This window comes from Salmo trutta, chromosome 6 (genome assembly GCF_901001165.1).
Source record: "Salmo trutta chromosome 6, fSalTru1.1, whole genome shotgun sequence".
Taxonomy (NCBI): domain Eukaryota; kingdom Metazoa; phylum Chordata; class Actinopteri; order Salmoniformes; family Salmonidae; genus Salmo; species Salmo trutta.
In genome coordinates, this window is record NC_042962.1 from 59,083,827 (window position 1) to 59,105,220 (window position 21,394).

General features: G+C 48.4%; 1 protein-coding gene across 1 annotated transcript in view; it reads right to left on the reverse strand.

Moving 5' to 3' along the window:
- The window catches only part of LOC115196466 (receptor tyrosine-protein kinase erbB-4), a gene marked incomplete at its 3' end in the record, with an annotated part of 364,416 nt that overhangs the window by 282,908 nt on the left and 60,114 nt on the right, over window positions 1-21,394 (reverse strand).

Below are 21,394 nucleotides of genomic sequence, written 5' to 3' on the forward strand. Positions count from 1 at the left end.
CAGACAGACAGACAGACAGACGGTCATGTGTGTTTTCTGGCTATTTCTCTTCATTATTATGACTGTGCCAGAGGGTTGAGCGCCAGCGACTTTTGACCTCTGCAAGAGTTCACCATTAAAGAATGTGTCTGTGTCTTTTCCGTGTGTTCATCTGTCTGTGTGTTTATCTGTCTGTGCATTCATCTGTCTGTGTGTATCTGTCTGTGTGTTCATCTGTCTGTGTGCTATTCTGTCTGTGTGCATCTGTCTGTGTGTTCATCTGTCTGTGTGTTCATCTGTCTGTGCGTTCATCTGTCTGTGCGTTCATCTGTCTGTTTTTTAATCTGTCTGTCTGTTCATTTGTCTGTATGTTAATCTGTCTGTGTATGTGTGTTCATCTGTCTGTGTGTTTATCTGTCTGTGTGTTAATCTGTCTGTGTGCTCATCTGTCCGTGTGCTCATCTGTCCGTGTGCTCATCTGTCTGTGTGTTCATCTGTCTGGGTGTTTATCTGTCTATGTCTGTGTGCTCATCTGTCTGTGTGTTCAACTGTCTATGTGTGTTTTTATATGTCTTTATATGTCTGTGTCTGTGTGTTCAACTATCTATCAAATAAAATCAAATACATTTTTATTTGTCACATACACATGGTTAGCAGATGTTAATGCGAGTGTAGCGAAATGCTTGTGCTTCTAGTTCCGACAATGTAGTAATAACCAACGAGTAATCTAACCTAACAATTTCACAACAACTACCTTGTACACACAAGTGTAAAGGAATGAAGAATATGTACATAAAAATATATGAATGAGTGATGGCCGAACAGCATAGGCAAGATGCAGTAGATGGTATCGAGTACATTATATACATATGAGATGAGTAATGTAGGGTATGTAAACATATAAAAGTGGCATTGTTTAAAGTGGCTAGTGATACATTTTTCATCAATTTTTCCTTTATTAAAGTGGCTGGAGTTGAGTCAGTATGTAGGCAGCAGCCACTCAATGTTAGTGATGGCTGTTTAACAGTCTGATGGCCTTGAGATAGAAGATGTTTTTCAGTCTCTAGGTCCCTGCTTTGATGCACCTGTACTGACCTCGCCTTCTGGATGATAGCGGGGTGAACAGGCAGCGGCTCGGGTGGTTGTTGTCCTTGATGATCTTTATGGCCTTCCTGTGACATCGGGTGGTGTAGGTGTCCTGGAGGGCAGGTAGTTTGCCCCCGGTGATGCATTGTGCAGACCTCACTACCCTCTGGAGAGCCTTGTGGTTGTGGGCGAAGCAGTTGCAGTACCAGGCGATGATACAGCCCGACAGGATGCTCTCGATTGTGCATCTGTAAATGTTTGTGAGTGTTTCTGGTGACAAGCCAAATTTCTTCAGCCTCCTGAGGTTGAAGAGGCGCTGCTGCACCTTCTTCACCATGCTGTCTGTGTGGGGGGACCAATTCAGTTTGTCCGTGATGTGTACGCCGAGGAACTTAAAACTTACTACCCTCTCCACTGCTGTCCCGTCGATGTAGATAGGGGGGTGCTCCCTCTGCTGTTTCCTGAAGTCCTTTGTATTGTTGACGTTGAGTGTGAGGTTATTTTCCTGACACCACACTCCGAGGGCCCTCACCTCCTCCCTTTAGGCCGTCTCGTCGTTGTTGGTAATCAAGCCTACCACTGTAGTGTCATCTGCAAACTTGATGATTGAGTTGGAGGCGTGCATGGCCACGCAGTCATGGGTGAACAGGGAGTACAGGAGAGGGCTCAGAACGCACCCTTGTGGGACCCCAGTGTTCCGGATCAACGGGGTGGAGATGTTGTTACCTACCCTCACCACCTGGGGGCGGCCCGTCAGGAAGTCCAGTACCCAGTTGCACAGGGCGGAGTCGAGACCCAGGGTCTCAAGCTTGATGATGAGTTTGGAGGGTACTATGGTGTTAAATGCTGAGCTGTAGTCAATGAACAGCATTCTCACATAGGTATTCCTCTTGTCCAGATGGGTTAGGGCAGTGTGCAGTGTGGTTTCGATTGCGTCGTCTGTGGACCTATTGGGGCGGTAAGCAAATTGGAGTGGGTCTAGGGTGTCAGGTAGGGTGGAGGTGATATGGTCCTTGACTAGTCTCTCAAAGCACTTCATGATGACAGAAGTGAGTGCTATGGGGCGATAGTCATTTAGCTCAGTTACCTTAGCTTTCTTGGGAACAGGAACAATGGTGGCCCTCTTGAAGCATGTGGGAACAGCAGACTGGGATAAGGATTGAATGAATATGTCCGTAAACACACCAGCCAGCTGGTCTGCGCATGCTCTGAGGACACGGCTAGGGATGCCGTCTGGGCCTGCAGCCTTGCGAGGGTTGACACGTTTAAATGTTTTACTCACATCGGCTGCAGTGAAGGAGAGCCCGCAGATTTTGGTAGCGGGCTGTGTCGGTGGCACTGTATTGTCCTCAAAGCGAGCAAAGAAGTTGTTTAGTCTGTCTGGGAGCAAGACGTCCTGGTCCGCGACGGGGCTGGTTTTCTTTTTGTAATCCATGATTGACTGTAGACCCTGCCACATACCTCTTGTGTCTGAGCCGTTGAATTGCGACTTTACTTTGTCTCTATACTGACGCTTAGCTTGTTTGATTGCCCTGAGGAGGGAATAGCTACACTGTTTGTATTCGGTCATGTTTCCGGTTGCCTTGCCCTGATTAAAAGCAGTGGTTCACGCTTTCAGTTTCGCGCGAATGCTGCCATCAATCCACGGTTTCTGGTTTGGGAATGTTTTAATAGTTGCTGTGCGTACGACATCGCCGATGCACTTGCTAATAAACTCGCTCACCGAATCAGCGTATTCGTCAATGTTGTTGTTTGACGCAATGCGGAACATATCCCAGTCCACATGATCGAAGCAATCTTGAACCGTGGAATCAGATGGGTCGGACCAGCGTTGAACAGACCTGAGCGCGGGAGCTTCCTGTTTTAGTTTCTGTCTATAGGCTGGGAGCAACAAAATGGAGTCGTGGTCAGCTTTTCCGAAAGGAGGGCTGGGGAGGGCCTTATATGCATCGCGGAAGTTAGAATAACAATGATCCAGGGTTTTACCAGCCCTGGTTGCACAATCGATATGCTGATAGAATTTAGGGAGTCTTGTTTTCAGATTAGCCTTGTTAAAATCCCCAGCTACAATGAATGCAGCCTCAGGATATGTGGTTTCCAGTTTACATATAGTCAAATGAAGTTCGTTCAGGGCCATCGATGTGTCTGCTTGGGGGGAATATATGCGGCTGTGTCTATGTGTTCATCTGTCTGTGTGTTCATCTGTCTGTGTGTTCATCTGTCTGTCTGTTCATCTGTCTGTGTGTTCATCTGTCTGTGTGCTCATCTGTCTGTGTGCTCATCTGTCTGTGTGCTCATCTGTCTGTGTGTTTATCTGTCTGTGTGTTTATCTGTTTTTGTCTGTGTGCTCATCTGTCTGTGTGTTTATATGTCTGTGTGTTTATCTGTCTGTGTGTTCATCTGTCTGTGTGTTCATCTGTCTGTGTTTTCATCTCTCTGTGTGTTTATCTGTCCGTGTCTGTGTGTTCATCTGTCCCTGTCTGTGTGTTTATCTGTCTGTGTGTTTATCTGTCTGTGTGTTCATCTGTCTGTGTGTTCATTTGTCCATGTCTGTGTGTTCATCTGTCCATGTCTGTGTGTTCATCTTTCCATGTCTGTGTGTTTGTGTGACTGCACTGACTGTGAGCGCATGTGTGAGTCAGTGAGCACGCAGTTTGTGTGTGTGTGTGCGTGCGGCTGCATGCGTTCAAGCTGTGTGGTGTGAGAGTGTTTGGGCTTTGTGCTATAACTCACCTGTCAGGCTGGAGATTGGAATAGCGGGGGCTATTTCTACTCAGTGTCATTATCAACTGGCATGTGCTGTTCCCCCTGAAGAATCTAACACTAGGTTAGTCATCCTAAGAGTCTGAGGCATCCTCTGCTACGCTGGCACACAACGAATGGCAGGAATGACCACGCACACTGTCTTCAAAAGGGGTTGTACGCAATTCTATTTGTGAATTGTTATGTCAAACTTGAATACAACTGTCATGTACGCTCACATGTGAAGTGACTCAACAAGAAAGCAGACAGACAGATGAATGATTGTGGTACCTATTGTGTGTGTGACATTTAGCGTTTGATGTGTACACACTATAGAATATGCTAAACTGAAAGACGTAAAAGAAGCAGTCGTGTTGTTTTGAGTTCCATTTCTTAACTCAATGTTCCGTCATGTTAAGTTTATCAAATCCCAGACACAGTAACCACGGGATCAGAGTGTTCAACTGAGCAATGTGTTAGCTAAAAATGCCCCTGTAAAAATATGTCAGTGTCCAGTCCGTCCCTGAGTCCTACAATAATAGCTGCAAGATGAATTGTTAAAGTGTTCTGTAAATTAAGTGGAACTTATTTTTGTTCCAGCCGTGTTCCAAGTCCTGCCTTTGTTGATTCCGTAAACACCAACAACGGTTGCCAGGGGTTTTAACTGTGTCCATATGGGGGTTATCAGAGTACCACGGCACTGGCAGAAGCGGCCATCCCATAATAATTCAGCTACTCTTTCATCTCTACAGCCAAATGAAATACGGAGGAATCGAGAGGGAGAGGGAGAGGGAGAGGGAGAGGGAGAGGGAGAGAGAGAGAGAGAGAGAGATGGACAGCCTAAGGTCAAACAACCTTGGATGACAATCTTTTTACCTCTTTTTCAGTTTTGGAAGAGTCAAAAAAATCCCCTAATATGGGCATAGTTCTGTCTTTTTCCACAAGGCTGTTATTTATATCATCAAACTGCCTGGCAGAAACGCTTGAGGGAATGGATGAGAGACGCTTGAGGGAATAGAAGAGATACATTTGAGGTATAATATACAATTAACGATTCTGGCAAGACAGTTTCATCCCCACGTATTAGACCACACTAGAACATAACACGTCATATCAAAAAAGCCCAGTCCTTCACATCCTCTGAACGAGTGCTGTCCCTAAGTAGGGCCAACAGTTTTGGCATTAATAAGCTATAGAGAAACATCCTCAGTTCCACAGAGAGTATACAAATGATACCGTGTCAACTGAAAAGGGGTAAGAAAACGGTCAATCCCTTGTCTCCTCCTCTGACGTCTTTGAAGTAAATATGGTATCCATCGGAGACTAGCATCTAAGAGGTGTGCTTCCTGTCGGCCTAATGCCCATTGTTAGCAATACAAGCTCAAACCTCAACATTTAAAGGGGTTATCCTTGTGTCTTTTGGGATGCAAAATTAGAGGGCAAATTGTATTTTCAGTTAGCAGTGCTTTGGAGGAAAATCGGGAGAGTCAAAATGGCCGTCCAAATATACTTCCTTCTTCACGTCCCCAACGTACGGGTGGGTGACTGTTCCGTGGCCAAAATGGTCTCCTCAGAGCCTAACTCAATCAGTTGTTGCTGTCAATCAAGTACGGTGCCCCATGACGACTGGTCTCAGCAGGGTTTAAAAATGATCCACATACTGATCTACTGCTTCTACTTACTAACACATAGAAATTTTGGACTATTTTGTTGACATGTACCATACATCGCCGTAACAAAACAAAGCTATTTTGTAGAAATGTTCAGTCCCTCAATATTGTATCCCACACCAGGGCAACAAAACACAACAAAACGTCCAAGGAGTGGAAACTCCTTCCATTTTCAATCAATACATGTGTACTTTATCAGAAACAATCTGACCATAGACCACTGTTCACAAACCACTCAGGTTTAGAACAAATCTAAAAACAGCCTCTCCTTCTCCCCCCTCCTCCTCCACCTCCACCTCCACCTCCCTCCTCCTCCTCCTCCTCCTCCTCCACCACCTCCTCCTCCACCTCCACCTCCCAGTAACACCGTACCTGCGACTAAGCAAATAAAAACCTCATATGGTTTTTAATCATTTACTTCGCTCGGGTATCGACTTCTATTCCTTTGAGCTGGTTCGCAGCTAATTAAAGCCCAGTTGGGTTTGAAAGTGGTCAATAGCCCTAACAAATGGCGTCCACAGAGGACTTCCTCCCGCCATTTCAGCAACATCCTGATGACTCCAGTAGTGTGGTGTACTATGGGGGAATGGCTTGTAACAACCCAAATTCATTATCCCTGATATATGACCCTGGGAACCAATCCCTACAGGAATATTGAGGAATGATAGCAGTGCATTTCTTGGGGTTATTGGCACTGAGGGTGACCTCATCATAGAGAGAGGTATTTTTAAGATCACTTTATTGGTCGATTGGTCCAACCGAAATGTGACTTTTGTTTTTAACCCAACCCCTCTGAAAGACACACATTCATATCCAGGTTCTGGAGAGGTGTGGGGGGGGTTAAGGGCCTTGTTCAAGGGCACAACGGCAGTAAATGGCATCTAAGATTAATACCAGCAAATCTCCGGAACCGGTATTCGAACTGGCAACCCTGCAGTTGCTGGCTCGCCTCTCTAACTGTTAGGCTACCTGCCACCCGGAGAATTCACATGAATTATGGTCCACATTGGCAAACTAGTTCCACAACTAGTACAGTACTGGACCCATTGGAGGACGTGTTACAGAGATTCTGTGCTCCCTAGTTTCCTACTTCCCAGCTTTATCCAGTCTGAGAGAGTGTCAATGAAGTCCATTGGCCCTTGGTATCCAACATGAACAGTTGGCCTGGAAACAGAAATCAATGCATAAACCTTGAAAGCCCGAAGACACCTTTCAACACAGCACACCTGAGCCCAGTGAACAGCATGCACCAGAGGGGAGACACACCAGCAAATACACAGCCAAATACACATCCACAGACACAACACACATCCACAGACACAACACATATCCACACACACAACACATATCCACAGACACAACACATATCCACACACACAACACATATCCACACACACAACACATATCCACACACACAACACATATCCACAGACAAAACACATATCCACAGACACAACACATATCCACACACACACAACACATATCCACAGACACAACACATATCCACACACACAACACATATCCACACACAAAACACATATCCACAGACACAACACATATCCACAGACACAACACATATCCACAGACACAACACATATCCACAGACACAACACATATCCACACACACAACACATATCCACACACACAACACATATCCACAGACACAACACATATCCACAACACATATCCACAGACACAACACATATCCACACACACACACACACACACACAACACATATCCACAGACACAACACATATCCACACACACACAACACATATCCACACACACAACACATATCCACAGACACAACACATATCCACAGACACAACACATATCCACATATCCACACACACACACACAACACATATCCACAGACACAACACATATCCACACACACACACACACACACAACACATATCCACAGACACAACAAAAAGCACTGGGGGGGGGGGGGGGGTAACCCCCCTCCACCTCCCCGGGCCCCTGGTGCCCCCGGCAAGACCATACTGCTGCCAACAGCAAATCCAGTCGCAACCATGGTGACCACGAGTCACTGCCCAAACTCAATTACTGGCCGCATTTATCTCTCCCCACCCCCATGGCCCACACCTTGCTGTCGGGGCATAAATCCCCCCCCCCTTCCAACCAGCGCTCTAGGTCAGTAATCCCTGCCCACGGGGCCCCTGCCAGGGACTAACCCCATTGTTAGTGAGGGCCTGCAGGCAAGACAAAGAGGGGCCCTGTGGCCGCCGGCCATCCATCTTATTAATGGCCCGTCACATTTCATAATGGGGTTTAATTCAGCTATGTACCATGGTAGGAGGAAAATGAGCTCTTTATGACCACCACCAAGGAGCAGGGGAGGGAGAAAGAAGAGGAGCAGGTGGAGCAGGCGGAGGAGGAGGAGGAGGAGGAAGACAGCACTAGCGTTGTGGCTCAGGTCGAGTTCACATGCTCAGATCTGATGTCTGCGACCGCTAACCGTTTTATGCCCTGTCTCATGATAGGTGGCAGCTGGTGACATTAGGAGGCACAGATCAAACTAAGGTGTCATATTTACTGCCCGGATTGATGAATACTATTTCAAGTTGAAGTTTAATACTTACAACAAGTTTACTATATAAACTCAGCAAAAAAATAAACGTCCTCTCACTGTCAACTGCGTTTATTTTCAGCAAACTTAACATGTGTAAATATTTGTATGAACATAACAAGATTCAACAACTGAGACATAAACTGAACAAGTTCCACAGACATGTGACTAACAGAAATTAAATCATGTGTCCCTGAACAAAGGGGGAGTCAAAATCAAAAGTAACAGTCAGTATCTGGTGTGGCCACCAGCTGCATTAAGTACTGTAGTGCATCTCCTCCTCATGGACTTCACCAGATTTGCCAGTTCTTGCTGTGAGATGTAACCCCACTCTTCCACCAAGGCCCCTGCAAGTTCCCGGACATTTCTGGGGGGAATGGCCCTAGCCCTCACCCTCTGATCCAACAGGTCCCAGACGTGCTCAATGGGATTGAGATCCGGGCTCTTCGCTGGCCATGGCAGAACACTGACATTCCTGTCTTGCAGGAAATCACGCACAGAACGAGCAGTATGGCTGGTGGCATTGTCATGCTGGAGGGTCATGTCAGGATGAGCCTGCAGGAAGGGTACCACATGAGGGAGGAGGATGTCTTCCCTGTAACGCACAGCGTTGAGATTGCCTGCAATGACAACAAGCTCAGTCCGATGATGCTGTGACACACCGCCCCAGACCATGATGGACCCTCCACCTCCAAATCGATCCCGCTCCAGAGTACAGGCCTCGGAGTAACGCTCATTCCTTCGACGATAAACCGAATCCGACCATCACCCCTGGTGAGACAAAACCGCGACTCGTCAGTGAAGAGCACTTTTTGCCAGTCCTGTCTGGTCCAGCGACGGTGGGTTTGTGCCCATAGGCGATTTTGTTGCTGGTGATGTCTGTTGAGGATCTGCCTTACAACAGGCCTACAAGCCCTTAGTCCAGCCTCTCTCAGCCTGTTGCGGACAGTCTGATCACTAATGGAGTGCTTCTACACCTGCATTGCTTGCTGTTTGGGGTTTTAGGCTGGGTTTCTGTACAGCACTTTGAGATATCAGCTGATGTAAGAAGGACTTTATAAATACATTTGATTTGATTTGATGGAGGGATTGTGTGTTCCTGATGTAACTTGGGCAGTTGTTGTTGCCATCCTGTACCTGTCCCGCAGGTGTGATGTTCGGATGTACTGATCCTGTGCAGGTGTTGTTACACGTGGTCTGCCACTACGAGGATGATCAGCCATCCTGTCTCCCTGTAGCGCTGTCTTAGGCGTCTCACAGTACGGACATTACAATTTATTGCCCTGGACACATCTGCAGTCCTCATGCCTCCTTGCAGCATGCCTCAGGCACGTTCACGCAGATGAGCAGGGACCCTAGGCATCTTTCTTTTGGTGAATTTCAGAGTCAGTGGGAAGGCCTCTTTAGTGTCCTAAGTTTTCATAACTGTGACCTTAATTGCCTACCGTCTGTAAGCTGTTAGTGTCTTAACGAACGTTCCAGGGGTGCATGTTCATTAGTTGTTTATGGTTCATTGAACAAGCATGGGAAACCGTGTTTAAACCCTTTACAATGAAGATCTGTGAAGTTATTTGGATTTTTACTAATTATCTTTGGAAGACAGGGTCCTGAAAAAGGGACGTGTCTTTTTTTGCTGAGTTTGTACATATTTGTCTCCAATATTAACACTTTGAGTTGTTTGTTTCCCGCTGCCCCAATATCAAGCATCTGTCCATGATGTAGCTGCTGTACTGGGTTTCTTCCCTGTGGCTCAGTTGATAGAGCATGGTGTTTGCAACGCCAGCATGGTGTGTGCAACGCCAGGGTTGTGGGTGCGATTCCCACGGGGGGCCAGTACAAAAAAAAAATTGTATCAAATGTATGCATTCACTACTGTAAGTCGCTCTGGATAAGAGCGTCTGCTAAATGACTAAAATGTAAATGTACTGTAGGGCACCCTCCCTCCCTGTCTACCTCCCTGTCTACCTGTCTACTTCCCTGTCTACCTGTCTACCTCCCACCCTCCCTGTCTACCTCCCTGTCTACCTGTCTACCTCCCTGTCTCAAATGAAATCAAATGTATTTGTCACATACACATGGTTAGCAGATGTTAATGCAAGTGTAGCGAAATGCTTGTGCTTCTAGTTCCGACCATGCAGTAATATCTAACAAGTAATATAACCTAACAATTTCACAACAACTACCTTGTACACACAAGTGTAAAGGAATGAATATGAATATGTACATATAAATATATGGATGAGTGATGGCCGAACGGCATAGGCAAGATGCAGTGGATGGTATAGAGTACAGTATATGCATATGAGATGAGGAATGTAGGGTATGTAAACATGATATAAAGTGGCATTGTTTAAAGTGGCTAGTGATACATTTATTACATCAATGTTTTCATTTGTCTACCTCCCTGCCTCTCTCCCTCCGTCACCACTCTCTCTATGTCTCCCTCACTCCCTCTCTCCCTCTCTCCCTGTCTCCCTCCCTCCCTCTCTACCAGACTTGACTGGTGGACTGGCGGACTACTGTGTGGATCAGTGCCCTCCAGATCAGTGGGAGTAGCCAGGGTCTATTCCAGCTTCCAGCAGGTCTCTGCTGCTGCCTCCACCCCGCCAGCAGCGGCCACACCAGATGGTTGTAGGATTAGTCCTCCCAGTCTTTATCTGTGCTGTGTAATGGGGCAGGAGATAGATACATACTGCATGGAGGGTTTGGAGTCTGTTCAGGGTCATTCATACTATTCAGACCAATAACACTGAAAACATATTGTTTGGAAGTTATGGTGGAAAGTGGAATGGTGTGTGTGTGTGTGTGTGTGTGTGTGTGTGTGTACGCATTCTTGTGTGCTTGCTTGCGCATGTGTGTGTGTGTGCTGGTCAGTGAGTGATTTCTGTTGGGCATTGGAGGCAGCTGGGAATGGGAATGTGGTGTATGCTGCTAAATGTGGCTGTGCTGCTATTCCGGGTGTGGGCCCTCTCCCCTGCCCGGATTCCTGGGATCACAGAGGGCTCCGAAGTGTGTGTGTACAAGGACACAGTGTGTGTGTGTGTGTGTGTGTGTGTGTGTGTGTGAGAGTGTGTGTGTGTGTGCGTGCATGCGTGCGTGCGTGACTGAGATTGTGATATCTCTCTCCAACGAACACTTCCCCCTCTGCATCAACAGCCCTGTCTCCAACAAACACTTCCCCCTCTGCATCAACAGCCCTCTCTCCAAAAAACACTTCCCTTCTGCATCAACAGCCCTCTCTCCAAAAAACACTTCCCCTTCTGCATCAGCAGGCCTCTCTCCAACAAACACTTCCCCTTCTGCATCAGCAGGCCTCTCTCCAACAAACACTTCCCCCTCTGCATCAACAGGCCTCTCTCCAACAAACACTTCCCCCTTTGCATTAACAGGCCTGTCTCCAAAAAACACTTCCCCTTCTGCATCAGCAGCCCTCTCTCCAAAAAACACTTCCCCTTCTACATCAACAGCCCTCTCTCCAACAAACACTTCCCCCTCTGCGTCAACAGCCCTGTCTCCAACAAACACTTCCCCCACCGTGTCAATCAATCAATCAATCAATCAAATGTATTTATAAAGCCCTTCTTACATCAGCTGTTGTCACAACGTGCTGTACAGAAACCCAGCCTAAAACCCCAAACAGCAAGCAATGCAGGTGTAGAAGCACGGCCTCTCTCCAACAAACACTTCCCCCTCTGCATCAGCAGGCCTCTCCAACAAACACTTCCCCCTCTGCATCAGCAGGCCTCTCTCCAACAAACACTTCCCCTCTGCATCAGCAGGCCTCTCTCCAACAAACACTTCCCCTCTGCATCAGCAGGCCTCTCTCCAACAAACACTTCCCCTCTGCGTCAACAGGCCTCTCTCCAACAAACACTTCCCCTCTGCATCAGCAGGCCTCTCTCCAACAAACACTTCCCCTCTGCATCAGCAGGCCTCTCTCCAACAAACACTTCCCCTCTGCATCAGCAGGCCTCTCTCCAACAAACACTTCCCCTCTGCGTCAACAGGCCTCTCTCCAACAAACACTGCCCCTCTGCATCAGCAGGCCTCTCTCCAACAAACACTTTCCCTCTGCATCAGCAGGCCTCTCTCCAACAAACACTTCCCCCTCTGCATCAGCAGGCCTCTCTCCAACAAACACTTCCCCTCTGCATCAGCAGGCCTCTCCAACAAACATTTCCCCTCTGCATCAGCAGGCCTCTCCAACAAACATTTCCCCTCTGCATCAGCGTGCCTCTCTCCAACAAACACTTCCCCTCTACATCAACAGGTCTCACCTTCCCTATTCATCCCTATCTGCTTAGTGTGGGAAGTGTGGGAGAACACTGTAGCATTGCTGCACACAGGTCCTTTCTCCATGTTATACACTGCTCAAAAAAATAAAGGGAACACTTAAACAACACAATGTAACTCCAAGTCAATCTCACTTCTGTGAAATCAAACTGTCCACTTAGGAAGCAACACTGATTGACAATACATTTCACATGCTGTTGTGCAAATGGAATAGACAACAGGTGGAAATTATAGGCAATTAGCAAGACACCCCCAATAAAGGAGTGGTTCTGCAGGTGGGGACCACAGACCACTTCTCAGTTTCTATGCTTCCTGGCTGATGTTTTGGTCACTTTTGAATGCTGGCGGTGCTTTCACTCTAGTGGTAGCATGAGACGGAGTCTACAACCCACGCAAGTGGCTCAGGTAGTGCAGCTCATCCAGGATGGCACATCAATGCGAGCTGTGGCAAGAAGGTTTGCGGTGTCTGTCAGCGTAGTGTCCAGAGCATGGAGGCGCTACCAGGAGACAGGCCAGTACATCAGGAGACGTGGAGGAGGCCGTAGGAGGGCAACAACCCAGCAGCAGGACCGCTACCTCCGCCTTTGTGCAAGGAGGAGCAGGAGAAGCACTGCCAGAGCTCTGCAAAATGACCTCCAGCAGGCCACAAATGTGCATGTGTCTGCTCAAACGGTCAGAAACAGACTCCATGAGGGTGGTATGAGGGCTCTACATCCACAGGTGGGGGTTGTGCTAACGGCCCAACACCGTGCAGGACGTTTGGCATTTGCCAGAGAACACCAAGATTGGCAAATTCGCCACTGGCGCCCTGTGCTCTTCACAGATGAAAGCAGGTTCACACTGAGCACGTGACAGACGTGACAGAGTCTGGAGACGCCGTGGAGAACGTTCTGCTGCCTGCAACATCCTCCAGCATGACCGATTTGGCGGTGGGTCAGTCATGGTATGGGGTGGCATTTCTTTGGGGGGCCGCACAGCCCATGTGCTCGCCAGAGGTAGCCTGACTGCCATTAGGTACCGAGATGAGATCCTCAGACCCCTTGTGAGACCATATGCTGGTGCGGTTGGCCCTGGGTTCCTCCTAATGCAAGACAATGCTAGACCTCATGTGGCTGGAGTGTGTCAGCAGTTCCTGCAAGAGGAAGGCATTGATGCTATGGACTGGCCCGCCCGTTCCCCAGACCTGAATCCAATTGAGCACATCTGGGACATCATGTCTTGCTCCATCCATCAACGCCACGTTGCACCACAGACTGTCCAGGAGTTGGCGGATGCTTTAGTCCAGGCCTAGGAGGAGATCCCTCAGGAGACCATCCGCCACCTCATCAGGAGCATGCCCAGGTGTTGTAGGGAGGTCATAAAGGCACGTGGAGGCCACACACACTACTGAGCCTCATTTTGACTTGTTTTAAGGACATTACATCAAAGTTGGATCAGCCTGTAGTGTGGTTTTCCACTTTAATTTTGAGTGTGACTCCAAATCCAGACCTCCATGGGTTGATAAATTGGATTTCCATTGATTATTTTTGTGTGATTTTGTTGTCAGCACATTCAACTATGTAAAGAAAAAAGTATTTAAGAAGATTATTTCATTCATTCAGATCTAGGATGTGTTGTTTAAGTGTTCCCTTTATTTTTTTGAGCAGTATATTTACATGGAACCTATCGGTTCTTCACCTCATGTCAAGGTGAAGGAAAGACAATATCTGCCATGTCAGAATATCAAAACTAAAACACATGTAGTAATTAGGGGTGGGGGAGGGGGGAATTCACGATCACAAAAATGTTCTCACAAACGCTGACTTGACAACTTGAAGGACTTTAAAAACACAAAAGCAAAGAGATGGGGTTAGATTAGGACAGTGTGTGTGTGTGTGTGTGTGTGTGTGTGTGTGTGCTTGACTCCTCTCAAGGGACCGATCATTGGCTGTACAGAGCATGTGCGGCATTCGGTTGCGAGACCTTGACCTAGCCACGAAGGGGGAGAATTCCATTACTTACAGGTGAGGTTAGAGGTCACCGCTCGATCAATACACCACGACTACAACACACAGGTTGTGTCTCAAATGGCACCCAAATCCCTACATAGATCCCCAGAGGCTGGTCAAAGCCTGGGACAAAGAGAGAGAGGGATGATAAATAAAGACAGTAGAGGGATGATAAATAAAGACACAACAGAGGGATGATAAATAGAGACAGAGGGATGATAAATAGAGACACAGCAGAGGGATGATAAATAGAGACACAGTAGAGGGATGATAAATAGAGACACCGCAGAGGGATGATAAATAAAGACACAGTAGAGGGATGATCAATAGAGACACAGAGGGATGATAAATAAAGACACAGTAGAGGGATGATAAATAGAGACACAGTAGAAGGATGATAAACAGAGACACAGTAGAGGGATGATAAATAAAGACACAGTAGAGGGATGATAAATAGAGACACAGTAGAGGGATGATAAATAAAGACACAGTAGAGGGATGATAAATAGAGACACAGTAGAGGGATGATCAATAGAGACACAGTAGAGGTATGATAAATAAAGACACAGTAGAAGGATGATAAATAGAGACACAGTAGAAGGATGATAAATAGAGACACAGTAGAAGGATGATAAATAGAGACACAGTAGAAGGATGATAAATAAAGACACAGTAGAAGGATGATCAATAGAGACACAGTAGAGGGATGATCAATAGAGACACAGAGGGATGAGAAATAGAGACACAGTAGAAGGATGATAAATAAAGACAGTAGAAGGATGATAAGTACAGACCATGGAGAAAAGACGGTGGACACATTGAGCCGATTCTCTGTCTTCCCAGACCAGACATGTACACACACAAACACGCACGCACACACGCACACACACCCAAACACCCATCTACCCACGCACACCCACACTCACACACGCTAGCATGCACACAAATATCCTGTATGAAGGGAGGTAGGAGCAGGTCTGTATGGAGGGATGTTGGAGCAGGTCTCTATGGAGGGAAGTTGGAGCAGGTCTGTAGGGAGGGATGTTGGAGCAGGTCTGTATGGAGGGAAGTTGGAGCAGGTCTGTAGGGAGGGAGGTTGGAGCAGGTCTGTAGGGAGGGAGGTTGGAGCAGGTCTGTAGGGAGGGAGGTTGGAGCAGGTCTGTAGGGAGGGAAGTTGGAGCAGGTCTGTAGGGAGGGAGGTTGGAGCAGGTCTGTATGGTGGGAAGTTGGAGCAGGTCTGTAGGGAGGGAGGTTGGAGCAGGTCTCTATGGAAGGAGATTGGAGCAGGTCTGTAGGGAGGGAGGTTGGAGCAGGTCTGTAGGGAGGGAGGTTGGAGCAGGTCTGTATGGTGGGAGGTTGGAGCAGGTCTGTATGGAGGGAGGTTGGAGCAGGTCTCTATGGAGGAAGATTGGAGCAGGTCTGTAGGGAGGGAGGTTGGAGCAGGTATGTATGGAGGGAGGTTGGAGCAGGTCTTTAGGGAGGGAGGTTGAAGCAGGTCTTATGGAGGGATGTTGAAGCAAGTCTGTAGTGAGGGATGTTGGAGAAGGTCTGCATGGAGGGAGGTTGGAGCAGGTCTGTAGGGAGGGAGTTTGGAGCAGGTCTGTAGGGAGGGAGGTTGGAGCAGGTCTGTAGGGAGGGAGGTTGGAGCAGGTCTGTAGGGAGGGAGGTTGGAGCAGGTCTATATGGTGGGATGTTGGAGCAGGTCTGTACGGAGGGAGGTTGAAGCAGGTCTGTAGGCAGGGAGGTTGGAACAGGTCTGTAGGCAGGGAGGTTGGAACAGGTCTCACCCTGTAGGGAGGGAGGTTGGAGCAAGTCTGTAGGGAGGGAGGTTGGAGCAGGTCTGTATAGAGGGAGGTTGGAGCAGGTCTGTAGGGAGGGAGTTTGGAGCAGGTCTGTAGGGAGGGAGGTTGGAGCAGGTCTGTAGGGAGGGAGGTTGGAGCATGTCTGTATGGTGGTAGGATGGAGCAGGTCTGTAGGGAGGGAGGTTGGAGCAGGTCTGTTTGGATGGAGAATGGAGCTGGTCTGTATGGAGGGAGGTTGAAAGAAGTCTGTATGAAGGGAGGTTGGAGCAGGTCTGTAGGGAGGGAGGTTGGAGCAGGTCTGTAGGGAGGGAGGTTGGAGCAGGTCTGTAGGGAGGGAGGTTGGAGCAGGTCTGTAGGGAGGGAGGTTGGAACAGATCTGTAGGGAGGGAGGTTGGAACAGATCTGTAGGGAGGGATGTTGGAGCAGGTCTGTAGGGAGGGAGATTGGAGCAGGTCTCACCCTGTAGGAGGGATGTTGGAGCAGGTCTGTAGGGAGGGAGGTCTATAGTATGGGGATGTTCACATCGGCTGTCCTCATATGGACTCCATACAAACACCCTCTGTGTTCTCAATGGAGTCTGGCTCTCAGAGACAGAGGAGAGAGAGATATTGGCAATTTGAAGGGGAACAGCATTCTTGTCCGCGAGGAGACCTATAGTATGTGTGTGTGTGCGCGTATGTGTGTGTGCGTGCGTGCGAGTGCTAGGGCCCCCATCCGTCTCCCCTCTAAGGACGGGGCCCTAGACAGAGGGTAATGGCCCCTTCTTCCGCTAATCCTCCAACAAGATGAGGGACGTCGCCGGTTCAGAAGCCGGAGAAGAGCGAAAGGAGCAACAGAGGGGGGCCCCTTTCCACGGCCCATTGAGTCTTCATTCAAAGGAGCCCCGCGCTTCATTAAAAAGGAGAAGGCAACGTCTTCCAAAACAACAGACAGCTCATTGTTCATACTCCATCACAGTGATGGCGAGCCAAGGGACCGTATTTGTTTTATCATAAACAAAGAGCATCCGAGCGCACGTTTTCTAGGCACTGGTACAAATGTGTAATTTATGATGATTGTTTTGCCGAGTGTAAATAGATGATGATTGTTTTTTATGCCCAGAGTAAATCATGCCCGGAGTACTCCTCTTTCCAACGTGACACTTTTCAGTTGAAAAAGAGAGATTGTCCAGACGAGAATTTCACAAATAGGCCCAGACTGCATCATTACGTTGCATGAAAACAGGTTGGCCTAGTAATGTTCAGAGAGTGAACCTGATTTCTTGGAAAAATACCAAACGGGAATTATGGTTCTGAGACATCAAACACACGCGTACACACACATGGGCGAGCACACACACACACACACACACACCTGTCACACTCTTTTCTCTGGAGACAGTTCAACAGCAGTGTCTGTTTGTGTACAAATAAAAGTAAGCCTCCTTTTGTTAAAAGAAAGGGGCTGCATTTTTCAGAACCTTCAAAAGGTAGCAGCAGAGTCATGACATCACTTAGACTCAAAATGTGTTCAGAGGAGCCACTGGTTATCACGCATTAGCAGAGCTCTCTCCATCCCCTTCCCTCTCTCTCTCCCTTCTCTCTCTACCTCTTTTTTGAACTCTAGCTACAGTGCCTGAACCCCTGAACTCTAGCTGCAGTGCCTGAACCCCTGAACTCTAGCTGCAGTGCCTGAACCCCTGAACTCTAGCTGCAGTGCCTGAACCCCTGAACTCTAGCTGCAGTGCCTGAACCCCTGAACTCTAGCTGCAGTGCCTGAACCCCTGAACTCTAGCTGCAGTGCCTGAACCCCTGAACTCTAGCTGCAGTGCCTGAACCCCTGAACTCTAGCTGCAGTGCCTGAACCCCTGAACTCTAGCTGCAGTGCCTGAACCCCTGAACTCTAGCTGCAGTGCCTGAACCCCTGAACTCTAGCTGCAGTGCCTGAACCCCTGAACTCTAGCTGCAGTGCCTGAACCCCTGAACTCTAGCTGCAGTGCCTGAACCCCTGAACTCTAGCTGCAGTGCCTGAACCCTGAACTCTAGCTGCAGTGCCTGAACCCCTGAACTCTAGCTGCAGTGCCTGAACCCCTGAACTCTAGCTGCAGTGCCTGAACCCCTGAACTCTAAGCTGCAGTGCCTGAACCCCTGAACTCTAGCTGCAGTGCCTGAACCCCTGAACTCTAGCTGCAGTGCCTGAACCCCTGAACTCTAGCTGCAGTGCCTGAACCCCTGAACTCTAGCTGCAGTGCCTGAACCCCTGAACTCTAGCTGCAGTGCCTGAACCCCTGAACTCTAGCTGCAGTGCCTGAACCCCTGAACTCTAGCTGCAGTGCCTGAACTCCTGAACTCTAGCTGCAGTGCCTGAACTCCTGAACTCTAGCTGCAGTGCCTGAACTCCTGAACTCTAGCTGCAGTGCCTGAACCCCTGAACTCTAGCTGCAGTGCCTAAACCCCTGAACTCTAGCTGCAGTGCCTGAACCCCTGAACTCTAGCTGCAGTGCCTGAACCCCTGAACTCTAGCTGCAGTGCCTGAACCCCTGAACTCTAGCTGCAGTGCCTGAACCCCTGAACTCTAGCTGCAGTGCCTGAACCCCTGAACTCTAGCTGCAGTGCCTGAACTCCTGAACTCTAGCTGCAGTGCCTGAACCCCTGAACTCTAGCTGCAGTGCCTAAACCCCTGAACTCAAGCTGCAGTGCCTGAACCCCTGAACTCTAGCTGCAGTGCCTGAACCCCTGAACTCTAGCTGCAGTGCCTGAACCCCTGAACTCTAGCTGCAGTGCCTGAACCCCTGAACTCTAGCTGCAGTGCCTGAACCCCTGAACTCTAGCTGCAGTGCCTGAACTCCTGAACTCTAGCTGCAGTGCCTGAACTCCTGAACTCTAGCTGCAGTGCCTGAACTCCTGAACTCTAGCTGCAGTGCCTGAACTCCTGAACTCTAGCTGCAGTGCCTGTATCCCTGTAGGGTAAGTGTTCTGCCAAGTCTCGCCGTAGATCGTTAGTTTTTCTGCTGTTGATATAGCCCTTCGAACCGAAGGGGAGCTAAGTTAGGCCAGGTGAGATGGACACAATGTCCGTGTCGGATGCCTGCGAATTCAGGCTCATGTCTAGGTCAGTCTGGGGAAGGTAGCCTGTCTGTCTGGCCTTGGACTCCGAGGTGTGTGTGTGTGTGTGTTTGTGTGTGTGTGCAGGGGGGGGTTTTCTGTGTGTGTGTTTTTGTGTGTGTGCGTGCGTGCGTGCTTGCGTGCGTGCTTGCGTGTATGTGGAGGGAGCAGCAGGTAAGGAAACAGTCCAAGGCTGCTCCTCCAGGTTCCTAGGAGATTTCACTACTACGGCAAAGTCTGTCTAATTGGCAAAACATTGGTACACACCGTCGCTGAACCACAGTCTCTCTCTCATTCTCTCTTCCAGCTGCCTACACCACCTTCTGTACTTAATGTCTCATATCAAGTTGTTCCGTAATTATTTAAGATTCTTAGATTTTTCTATGATTACTAAGAAGCTTAGAGAGTGGGAGGAGAGCCAGAGAGAGAGAGAGAGAGAGAGAGAGACAGAGCGAGAGCGAGAGCGAGAGCGAGAGAGAGACAGAGACAGAGAGCGAGAGAGAGAGAGCAAGAGAGAGACAGAGAGAGAGACACAGAGAGAGAAAGAGAGAGAGAGAGACAGTCCAAGGCTACTCCTTCGGTTCCAAGGAGATTTCACTACTATGGCAAACTCTGTCTAACCACCTAAAAGGAAGCAATTCCCAAACCTTCCATAACAAAGCCATCACCTACAGAGAGATGAACCTGGAGAAGAGTCCCCTAAGCAAGCTGGTCCTGGGGCCCTGTTCACATACTCAAACACACCCCACAGAGCCCCAGGACAGCAGCACAATTAGGCCCAACCAAATCATGAGAAAACAAAAACATAATTAGACACATTGGAATGAATTAACAAAGAAAAACAGAAGAAACTAGAATGCTATTTGGCCCTAAACAGAGAGTACACAGTGGCAGAATACCTGACCACTGTGACTGACCCAAACTTAAGGAAAGCTTTGACTATGTACAGACTCAGTGAGCATAGCCTTGCTATTGAGAGAGGCCACCGTACGCTGACCTGGCTCTCAAGAGAAGACAGGCTAAGTGCACACTGCCCACACAAAATGAGGTGGAAACTGAGTTGCACTTCCTAACCTCCTGCCAAATGTATGACCATATTAGAGACACATATTTCCCTCAGTTTACACAGATCCACAAAGAATTTGAAAACAAACCCGATTTTGATAAACTTCCATATCTACTGGGTGAATTACCACAGTGTGCCATCACAGCAGCAAGATTTGTGACCTGTTGCCACAAGAAAAGGTCAACCAGTGAATGTCACCGAATAAGTCGTACTTGTCGTTGAATATGTCGTATGGGAGATAGAAGGACCAAGGCGCAGCGGGATTGTGGACACTCATGTTTATTACTGCTAAAAACATGTAAGGTATCCACTTGAGAAAAAACAAAACAACAAACAATACTCACAACAGCAACAGTGTGGCAGGCTCAAACAAACGCAGTGCAGCTCCGACGGCTGTTGACTGGCGGGCAGCTCCGACGGCTGTTGACTGGCGGGCAGCTCCGACGACTGTTGACTGGCAGGCAGCTCCGACGACTGTTGACTGGCGGGCAGCTCCGACGACTGTTGACTGGCGGGCAGCTCCGACGACTGTTGACTGGTGGGCAGCTCCGTCGACTGTTGACTGGCGGGCAGCTCCGTCACACAGCCCTTGTGCCCCCCCCTAAAAAATTATTGTGGGTGCCTCTCGGTCTCCCAGTCCTTGCCAGCCTTCTTCCGCTGCTTGGTCCTGTGTTGGTGGGGAATTCTCTCACCGAAAATGTCATACTTGTCGTTGAAGATGTTGTATGGGAGATAGAAGGACCAAGGCGCAGCGGGATTGTGGACACTCATGTTTATTACTGATAAAAACATGTAAGGTATCCACTTGAGAAAAAAACAACAAACAATACTCACAACAGCAACAGTGTGGCAGGCTCAAACAAACGCAGTGCACGCAACACATCCCCCACCACCCCAAAGACAAACACACACACCTATATAGGACTTCCAATCAAAGGCAACTATACACACCTGCCTTCAATTGGAAGTCCCAATCATCCACCCAACATTTAACAAACACAAACCCCCTGCCACATCCTGACCTAGACAAAGCAATACACCCTCTGCTGGTCAGGACGTGACAGTGAAGAACAAACACCATGTAAATACAA